Raw genomic sequence first — 743 nt, 5'->3', positions numbered from 1 at the left:
GGTGTTATTTCTGAGGGCTCTGTTCTGTTCCACTGGTGTATATCTCTCTCTACATGGGCTGCTCCCGGGGTCTGGTCACAATATGCCACCACAGTGGGGGCAGATCACCTTCCTTTTGGGCAGGTGGCGTTTGCTTCTGCAGCTGCTTAACCTCTCGTTTCCAGCTTTCCCTCCGCAGTTTCTTCCACTGTTTTCTCTTGGCAAAGTAATCAGGATACACTGCCTTCTTAGAAGGATGCCAGTCTTCTAAGCACCATTCTGGTACCTTGTAGCACTCATATGTCACATAGGAGGCATATGAGTGACTCTTCCCTAGGAGAGTCAGGGAAGATGTATGGCTGTGGATGCTGACAGTACCAGAATACTTCCTCAGCTTCCTTCAGCAGCTGGGTGGCCTTCATCATATCCTTTTCATTCTTATGTTCTTCACACCAGGCTCTCATCAGATAAGCAAAGTATTGGTATTTGTCGTTTTGGATGCTCCACAACTCGAGGTGGTGCAGTGCCCGCTTTTTTTTTTTTTTTAATTTTTTTATTATACTGTATGTTCTAGGGTACATGTGCACAATGTGCAGGTTTGTTACATATGTATACATGTGCCATGTTGGTGTGCTGCACCCATTAACTTGTCAATTAAATTAGGTATATCTCCTAATGCTATCCCTCCCGCCTCCTCCCACCCCACAACAGGCCCTGGTGTGTGATGTTCCCCTTTCTGTGTCCAAGTGTTCTCATTGTTCAAT

General features: G+C 46.0%; 1 pseudogene; it reads right to left on the bottom strand.

The window, feature by feature from the left end:
* Positions 1–49: 49 nt before the first annotated feature.
* Positions 50–527, bottom strand: LOC113222908 (annotated as a pseudogene).
* Positions 528–743: the final 216 nt, after the last annotated feature.

The sequence above is a fragment of the Piliocolobus tephrosceles genome, unplaced genomic scaffold (assembly GCF_002776525.5).
Source record: "Piliocolobus tephrosceles isolate RC106 unplaced genomic scaffold, ASM277652v3 unscaffolded_36285, whole genome shotgun sequence".
Lineage (NCBI taxonomy): Eukaryota > Metazoa > Chordata > Mammalia > Primates > Cercopithecidae > Piliocolobus > Piliocolobus tephrosceles.
Note: the sequence above shows the minus strand (reverse complement) of the source record. Positions and strands in the feature narration are given on the sequence as shown.